At 43.5% G+C, this 8,951-nt stretch overlaps 1 long non-coding RNA gene across 1 annotated transcript; it reads right to left on the reverse strand.

Annotated features, from left to right (window-relative positions):
- Window positions 1-5,107: 5,107 nt before the first annotated feature.
- On the reverse strand, window positions 5,108-5,905 carry LOC125387017. The gene is made up of 2 exons (XR_007227618.1): window positions 5,641-5,905; window positions 5,108-5,525 (listed from the first exon to the last, which is right to left on the reverse strand). It is a non-coding gene; the product is annotated as an uncharacterized LOC125387017 (long non-coding RNA).
- Window positions 5,906-8,951: the final 3,046 nt, after the last annotated feature.

The raw sequence follows: 8,951 nt of genomic DNA on the forward strand, positions 1-8,951 counted from the left end.
GTATTCGTCCTTCCTATTATCCGCCCAGACCTTTCCATTCTAACCCGGTCGGGCTTCGTTATTAGTCTCCTGTTCGGTACCCCCATGCACTGCTCCAATGTACACACCGAGACCTCCACCATCAAACTCATTTTCTTGAGATCCTCGTTTGCCTTTGTATTTCTCCCTAGACACTTGACGATCATTCTTAATGCCTTGACTATCCCCATAAGGGTTCTAGTAAGACTGCTCAACTCGTAACCTGTAAGATAAAACTTATCTTCTCGCTCCGTATCACTATACGCGTCATGGATCTCCTTTGTACATTCTTCGACCTCGCTGCCACCCGGAAGTTGGCTTCCATATCCGGCCAGAGAACTCAACTCCACGGCTCTCTTCGCCAAATATCTCCTGCCTCTATCCGTTTTCACCTTCACCTCCTTAGGCGTACTAAAACTCGCCTCGGAGTCCCCACCATCATATGTTTCCTTCATTGTCCCGATAGTTGGACTCCTCAACAGTCTCTTACTAGGTTTGAAGGGATTTAACCTCTCACCCACCTCCTTGCTCCCACTTCCAGGCAGCACCGTGATCGTCACGTCTCTCAACTTCACATCGGAGATGGCCCTAGGCCTCACACTCTCAGACTCCATTCTACTCACTTGGCTCAAATGATCCCCGGTTGCCTTTCCCGCACGAAGGGAGACCCTGGGATCGATCTTCCCCCCGCCGTTTTTCTTCCAGTCACTTGATGACCGTCGGGTCGAGCCTGGAGAACCACTCGAGACACCGACGGGGCCTGGAGGTTCCGCAATCCCCTGAACCGTAGGTTTTTTCTCTATAATCGACTTATCCATAATTGCAAAAAAAAAGTTTTCTCATAGTCCGTGTTCATAGCCAATCGTCATCAGTTCCTGTCATATCCTTCAGAATCACTATATAATCGTAGTCCCAAAAACCTGCCAGCTTCGTCACCAGACATCCAGTCCCCTTTTATATTTTAACATATATATAAATGTAGTATCGTGGGCAAAAGGTCTAAGATATCGGCCGAACCATAAACAATGTCGCGAGAGCCGCGGCATCGTCGGGGACATCAATGTGTCGTCGGTCCTTTCAAGTGAACAGTTTCGTGGAAAAGGCCTGCGTGACCCTGACCATGGGCGTTTTCGGGACACGTGCGCGATAGGGCGGGAGAAGGCAAAGAGATGCTAAAGGCAGTGTTAGTTGAGAAGCCGGAGAGAATGAATGCAAAAGTCTTACAGTGTGAGTTGAGAAACGAGAGCGAGCGAGTGCAGAAGCCGGAGAGTGTGAATCGGGAAGTCGAGACCCGAGTATGAGAATAAGACGTACGACAGCATTGTAATCATTTCGTTGTTTTGAATATTATCTATTAAATCAAAATACTTGGATAATTCAGGGATCGATTCTTAAGTCTGAAAATCGAGTTTATTGTAACAATGCTTAGATAAAATACAGAATTAAACAACAATTAATGATAATTGAGGGGAATGGTAGCGATTAGGTTCAAAAACACAAGAGTATATCTAACTAGGTAGTTTATTAAAATATACCCTATGTGTACACTAGTCGTATAATACACTTGTTGTCTCGATTCGAGATTACTACTAGAAAGGCGCAAAGAAGTATCAACTTAACTGCTACTGCTCGTGTCACTCGATAACAAAGAATTCCACACTTTCTTTTGCGATTTTTGTCCAGTTTTTTTTTTTTTGTCTGAATTAATTTTGCATCGGATTTTGTTTACTAGTGTCTGGTTTACCCTTTCGTTTAATCCATTCGAGGATGAACAGTCTGTCGAGGTGAAAATTAGTTTGATTCTTTTTTTCTTGCGTAATCTTGGATTTCTTTGGATGTCAGTACTGGATATCGATCTGCGAGGATCATTCTTATACAATCGGTTTCTTCCGTTGAATCTATAAGTTTTGTGACATCGTCTGAGCGTTATGTTTTTGATGTGGACTTAAAGACGGCCCTTGAAAAATGATCAATAAGTATATGCATATATTTCTTTGGTAGGTTGTTGTTGGAAAAACCTCCGACCGTATCGAATGACATTATTTCAAACGGTTTCCTAGCTGGTCGTCCTAGTTTCGACATAAACCCGATCGGTTTTCTCATTCTGCTTTTATTCTTGATGCAAATTTCGCATTGTTTGCAGAATTTGTCGACAATTCGGTTCATATTTTTGAAATAATAGAAGGGTCGGATTTTCTTCAATATATGGTTCCTTCCAACGTGACCAAAGAAATCATGAACCGTCTTTGTGATATGTTCACCAAACTTTTGTGAGACGAATACACGTTGACGTCCTTTAATATTTTTGAAGATAATCTCTGACTTTTTTGTAAGGTTTTTTGTATTTTCAATATTTTCTCTGTTTTCTTTTTGATCTCGGATTATGTCTTGTTTTTTTATAATATTCGCCACTTTTAAAACATCTTCTTCATTCTCAAAACTTTCTAAGACGGGGTTCCTGGATAGTGCGTCTGCTTCTATGTTGTGTTTTCCTGGAGAGTAGATGATTTTGAAGTCGTACTGCGACAAGTAGTGCATCAGGTCTCCTAAATATTCATCGGTCCTTGCCTTGATTCTCATTGATACCAACGGTTTATGATCTGAAAGGACAGTGAAATGTCTACCGATCAACCAATGTTGCCAGTGCTGAATCGCCTCTTTAATAACAAGACATTCCAGGTGAATTGCTTTCTTCTTTGCCCCTCTGGTTTCAATTTTCTCAAAAAGTACGCGACCGGGTGTAACATCCCAGTGTCTCGAGGTTGCTTTAAAACTGTTCCTACGCCGCCTCTACTTGCATCTGTATAGATGAATACTTCTCTGTTGTGATCGTATATTGAAAGGATCGGGCTTGAACAGAGGTATTCCTTAATCTTTTGAAATGACATTGTCACATTTTTCATTCCATTTAAATTCTGTGTTTTTTTCTTAGTAATTTGTGTAGTGGTCCCAAAATTTTGCACGCGTCTTCTATGAATTTATAATAAACATTTATTTTTCCAAGCAGTTGTCTCACATTCTTCTTGTTTCTTGGTCGTTCAAATTCACGTATCGCTTTGAGGTTATTTTTGCCTGGTCTCGCGCCGTCTTACTCGATAATGTGGCCTAGATATTTTACCGAGTTCTCATCGAACTTGCATTTGGCCAGTTTTAATCGGAAGCCTTCTTTTCTTATCAATTCAATTTCATCAATTGTTCTATGTGTTCATGATCAAACGTTTCGGAGAAGACCAGTATGTCGTCGATGTAGTTAATACAAAATTCTGCTAATCCGTACCTTTCTAAGAGTGTTTGCCAGCACCCGTTGAAAAAATAGCAGGAGAAATTTTCAGTCCGAACGGTAAATATTTCCATTGCCAGTGTCCATTTTGTGTTATGAAGGCTGTCACCTCTCGGTCCTCCTTTTTTATTGGAATTGACCAAAACGCTGAATTAATGTCAAACGTTGAGAAGAAATGGCAATTTCCCGCTTTGACTATGATATCTTCAATTCTTGGGAACGGTTGTGATTCCGGAACTACAATTTTGTTCATCTCTCGGAAATCAATACACAATCTATCTCTACGATTCGACTCTTTTTTTAAAAGCTAGTGTCACCGGTGCTGCAAATGGTGAATTTGATTCCTCTATGAGATCGTGTTCTAGTAGTTTCGTAATCTGGAATTCTATTTCTTTCTGATCTGGAATGCTACATCTATATGGTTTCTTTGATATGTATTTGTTTTCGGTTAGCTTAATGGAAGCCTCTTGTGATTTTCTAGTTCCCACATCGAATGTGTTTAGCACATACGTCTTTATATTTCTCTATAAGTTGGCTTACCTCTTTTTTTTTGTAGGTTATTTAAGTGTCCTAGGTTGTCCATAGGCTTGCCTGTCTCTTTGTATTCGGTAACGTTTATCTTTCTTTTCTGATTATTTCTTCTTTCTTCTTTTCTATTAAATATTATTTCCTCTTTGTCATCTATTTTTTGACTGACTCTCAAATTTGTCTTGTTTTAATCTGATCTCTATTATGGCGTCTAGCCCTAGGATGAGATCATATGTGAAGTTATCATTGTGTACTATATACACATCTATCTCTTTTTCTATCTTATTTATTTTCATTCTAAGTTTCGCCGGGCTACTCGTGATGTCCTTCCCACTGATAGTTTTGAACATATTCCTGTCTTCTGTTATGTTTGCTTTTATTTGATCAATGATCTTTCGATTAATAAAGCTTGCATTAGCTCCAATGTCGTAGACACCTTTAATCCCTTTTTGATCATTGACTTTAACTCGCAGTTTTATCAATGGTTCGTACTTCTCCGGGCATTTTAGTTTTTTTCATTTTCATTCGATGTTCCTACTTTTTCATTTTCTGATGCGAATATCTGCAGTGTATTTATTTGTTTAGGTTTCTTCTGAGCGTTTCTGTTTCTTTTTCTACATAATTCCACTGGGTGGAATCGGCCCGGGAAGTTCAGTGTTTCACAGATCGTGCACGGTTGTTTCTTGAATGGTGGGTTTACCTTTTTATCCAGGTTTATCTTTCTTTCTTGTGTTTCTTTCCTTTTCCTCTGATCTTCATATTGTCCCAAAATTCCCATTAGGTCATTCGTTGATTGTACCCTTTCTCTTTCGATTTCATCTTGGACTTCGATAGGTAATCCAATGACAATCAAGTGTATCCTCACGTCTTCAGCCTTTTTTCTTTTTACTTCCGATATTAGTCGTTCTTTTTCTAAGGCATATTCGACGATTGAACCTGAAAGGTATTTAAAATTGTAAGCATATCGTATTGCCGACCAACCTTTATCATTAAAAGTTTTGAGAAATGCTTCTTTCCACTCTTCCCAGTTGTGTCCTTCAGCTTTGAGCAAATTTGTTTAGTACCATTTTTCTGCTGTTTTTCCTAGATACTTTTTTAAACCTTTCACTTTCTCCTCATCACTTTTTATTTTATATTTTTTGCATTCCTCTTCATACTCTGATATCCACTCTATGGCTTTCTGAGTTCCTTCAAATTGTTTTGTATTGAAGTTTATTTCCTCTATTTCCCTCTTATCTCGTTTTTGGAAAGTCTCTAGAAGTTTTTCCATGTCCAGACTGGGTTTCTCGATTTCCGTTCTTATTTTTCTTGTGGGTGTAATTTCTGCTTCCTCTAAGAAAATGTCTCGGAATACGAACTTTGAGTCCGTATCGATATATAATTCTGCTGTCTCTACATCTATTGTGAGTTTAACATTTCTATATTGGCCTACCTTGGTTAGACTGTTTGCGGTCTTTTTCACTGTTGGTAAACTGAATAATTGTTGGTGGTAATTTTTTTCTTGATATTCCGGGGGGAAAATATAGTATATTTCTAAAATATAGTCTTCTGGTCTTCTGATAGATTCTATACCCTCTATCTTCTCCCCTTTCGCGTTTTCGTTCATGACGATGCGTAAGTTAACTTTCAGCGGCATGGCGTAGCGAAAATCGATATATAATGTTCAATACTTGGATAATTCAGGGATCGATTCTTAAGTCTGCAAATCGAATTTATTGTAACAATGCTTAGATAAAATACAGAATTAAACAACAATTAATGATAATTAATAATAATAAATAGGAATAAATAACAAAGCTTTGTACAAAGTCTACCTGAAAATCGAGAATCGATTTTCCACGTCCTAAACTACCACTTTTCCTCTGTCAATCTTCAATGCTCTAAATAATACGTTCTTATAATCGTGTCTATTTCTAACGCTCGAAATCCTTCTTCTTCTCAAACTGCCCGTCTGTGAAATGATTGTTTGGCAAATCGGTTGTCCGTAACGACAAATAAGGTCGCATTGTCTGTTAAACATAGAAAGTCCCTTTGTTTATCCGCGTTGAAACTCTTAGGCAGTTTATATATACAAATTCCTTATATCTTTTATTTCGCTCAATTCACTTTTAATGTTCTATCATTAAATCACTTTCCACTTAGGCGAATAGCTTATATGCGAATAATTCGCTCTTATTTTTAATATATAATTAATTTTATGCAACTAATTTTATACGCATTATCTTTGAGCACTCGCCCTTACTACGCGTATTATACCTTACTATTCTTGTTTACCATTATCTTATCACGCGAATTATTTAATTATTATTAATATCACCCCCAAAATTAATATCTTTACTATTAGTATTATCCTTGCTATATGCGAATTATTACACTTATCACCACTATTATATATACAATTCTTTATAGTTATTATTTTGATATTGCGAATTATAATTTTGCGAATTATAATTTTTTTACGAATTATAAATTGCGATTTTTATATACATTGCCGTTTTTGCGAGTTACGTGTACGTAAATATGCGTATACAATTTCCTTCTTATCCTAATAATAAATAATAATGTTCGGCACAAATCTATATGAATTTATTTTTTCCCGTTTCGTTTTAATCTTCCACTGCATTTAAATATTTCATATCATACACCGTGTTAATCAATAAATTATGAAAAACTATATGCAGCTATTTTCAATATAATTTCTTCCTGATTTCGCCTCTATAATATACATAACCCGTGGCTACATATCCACTCTATAGTGGATATAAATACGGGTGGCATCTGGTGAACAGATGTTGTAGACGAGGGGCCAAGGTGGTCATCGACTACGCCCAAACCCGGCCTAGGATTCCATCCGGACCCGGTGTCACGTCGCGGGACGCCATCCTCTTTGTCGCATCGAGGAGTTCTTCCTGCGTCACTTGCAGTTCCTCGCTCCACTCCGTCGTCGTCGTCTCGTCGAAGGGGGAGGGGGTGGTCCTGTCTGCCTCGCGTCGTTGTCTTGCCGTCGGAACAGAGTCCCGATGACTTTGGCGAGCAACGCCGGATCCATGTTTGCGGTCAGGATGGGGAGCCGAAAGTCGTAGCTTCTACGTCACCAGTCGGTAAGGCCGCCCCCACGGATCGGATTGGACCGATTCGATCAGCTCCGTCCAGGACCGGGCTTTCGCGATCTTGATCTCCCGCTGCAGAGTGCGCCTGATCTCTCTGTACGCCTCGTAGTACCGGGAGATCTCTTCCTCGTCGCGTGTCCGCCTACGACGATGCGCCCTTTGGAGTCTTCTGCGGGCAGCTCGCTCGGGTCTCCGCGATCTCGGGAGTCCATCAGTATACGCACCGGTCGCGTCTACAGTCGGGGACGGAGCGTGGCGTCGAGGCGTCACACGCCGCGCTCATGTCTCTTCGGAGACTTTCCGCTTCCTCGTCGACGCTCCCCGACGTTCTTCGCGCGTCCCAGCTCCAGGCGGAAACAGCGACTACTACCGCCTGGAGCATCTGCTTGTACCCTCTCTTTGAGACGCCACCTTGGTGGTGGGCGGGGACGGTTCACTCCTCTGGTCCTGCTGGCCTGTGACGCGGTAGACGTTGTCTCGAGGGGGGCCACCTCCATCAGTAGGTAGAGGTGGTCGGACAGTGTCTCGACCCCTTCGGCCACTCTCCACGCATCTTCGACGCATTCTCCTGTAGTCTTCAGAGATAGCCCGCGTGACGTCGACCACGGAGGATCCTCCCCACGCCACGCAAGTGCTGCCGAGCCCATGTTCACCAGTAGGAGCCCGAGACCTGTAGCCCAATAGGATACTCTCTTCCACGAATGTCCATTCTAGGCGTTTCCCAACTGCGAGGAGTGGGCGTTGAAATCCCCGAGGACGAACACCTGGAGGGGGAGGTATCATCTGACGCATTCGCCAACCCGGTCCAGGAAGTCCCCAAACGCGGCCAAGCCGCTGTTAGGGGAAACAAACTCCGACCACCGCCATTCCAGCCCACTCGACCTTCTCGACCTTCCGAGGTCTCTTTGGAGGAGCCGCTTGAAGTTATCGGGCCAACTCCATGGCCTCCTCCCGGCCATCTACAGTTGCGTTCGTGGTGCTGCCTTGCGTTCTTTCCGCCGCTGGCTCGTGGACGGGTCGCTTCCTCTTGATTTTCGGGGCAGCACATGCCACTCCGTCCATCTTGTGGTCGGCGGGTACCCTGAGCTATTCGCACAGAGGGGAACTTGGGTGCAGAGGCCGGACAGCCTCTGGCACGACGTCCACTTTCACCGCATCTGTAGCACAGGTGCCCTCGGTCCACGGCGGACACGAACGTTGCCCGTAGGTGTCCCAGCCCCAGACACTTGTAATACTGCAAGGGCCTCTTCAGGATAGCTATGACCCTCGCAGTGGACCAGCACAAGAAGTATTTCTTTGGTAACGGGTGCTTTCCGAGGATATATTTCCTATACAGAACCCGGGCACCCCTAGGGCTCACATAAGCGAGCCCTCTCTGCGGGAAGTGGACCAGCATAGGATAACTTTCCCAGCCTGGGCTAGTTTCCGAGCTCCAGCCACCAGGAACATGATCCACGCCGACCCGAGGCCCTCTCTGGAGGCACCGATCTCTCCGACTTACACCTCCGCGCCCCCGCATCCTGCAGCCAGGGCCAGTGCTTGCCGCAATTCCTCCATCTTCATCGAGATGTCTATCCCGACCACTCTCAGCTCCTCCATCCTCGTTGAAGCCGCCACTCTCGCCGTGGTCGGGTCTAACACCTTGGCCAAGCGCTTCGCAAGCCGTGACACCTTCTTCCTGTCCCTGTCTCCAGGGACCGTTATAACAATTGCTCCCGTCATCGCCTCCCTCATATTGAGCGATTCAACGCCGATCTCGGCAAGGGGGATTCTCTGCCTGGCCGTGTTTATTACATCGGCGTAGGACATCCTTGTCCCCTCGTTCAGCGTTACTGTCACCGCGGATGTTCGGCGTCTGTGCTGGTCCTCTCCTCGGTGCGGCGGTATTCGGTTTCGGCGCGCCCGTCGTCCTCGTTGGGGGTTGCTGGCCTCTCGCTGGAGTCGCAGTCGCTCCTTTCTTCGCCGCTTCTCCGGCGGTTGTCCTCCTCTTGTTTTTCTTTCTCTGAGAGCTTTTG

This window comes from Bombus terrestris, unplaced genomic scaffold (genome assembly GCF_910591885.1).
Source record: "Bombus terrestris unplaced genomic scaffold, iyBomTerr1.2, whole genome shotgun sequence".
NCBI lineage: Eukaryota > Metazoa > Arthropoda > Insecta > Hymenoptera > Apidae > Bombus > Bombus terrestris.